Here is a 498-nt window from a genome sequence, read left to right as displayed (position 1 = left end):
GAGGGGGGGAGGGAGGGGCGGAGAGAGGGCTTGAGGAGGAAGAGAGGGTAAGAGGGGGCATGGAAGGAGAAACGACAAGGAATCGGGACTAGGGAGAGATCCGAACGTGATGAGGATGAGGCGGAGTGGCTGGAAGATTGAGTACGTTCAAAGCACCGTGTGGGGCTAAAGGAGAGCGTTTCTCAGTGGACGAAAATAATGGAGTACTTCAGTCCACAGCCCCTGCTATCTATTAGTGTACCACGTTATCAACCTTATCTACTCAGAAACATCACTCACAGACCGCCACGACAATTTCAAGACACTCACGGGGGGGGGGCGATAAAGGAGGAGGAGGAGGAGGAAAAGGAGGGAAGGGAGGAGGAGGGGAAAAACGGGGGGGAAAGAGGGCTGAAGGTGGCCTACCCGATCCGACTCTCGTACAGGTTCCGCGCATCGAGAAGGAGAATCCCCGTTTTCCCTCCCTCCTTCCCGCCCTCCCTCCCTTCCTCGCGCCCG

This window comes from Nannochloropsis gaditana (assembly GCF_000240725.1).
Source record: "Nannochloropsis gaditana CCMP526 unplaced genomic scaffold scaffold091, whole genome shotgun sequence".
Classification (NCBI taxonomy): Eukaryota; class Eustigmatophyceae; order Eustigmatales; family Monodopsidaceae; genus Microchloropsis; species Microchloropsis gaditana.
The sequence above is the reverse complement of the archived record's forward strand: the minus strand, read 5'-3'. Positions refer to the sequence as shown.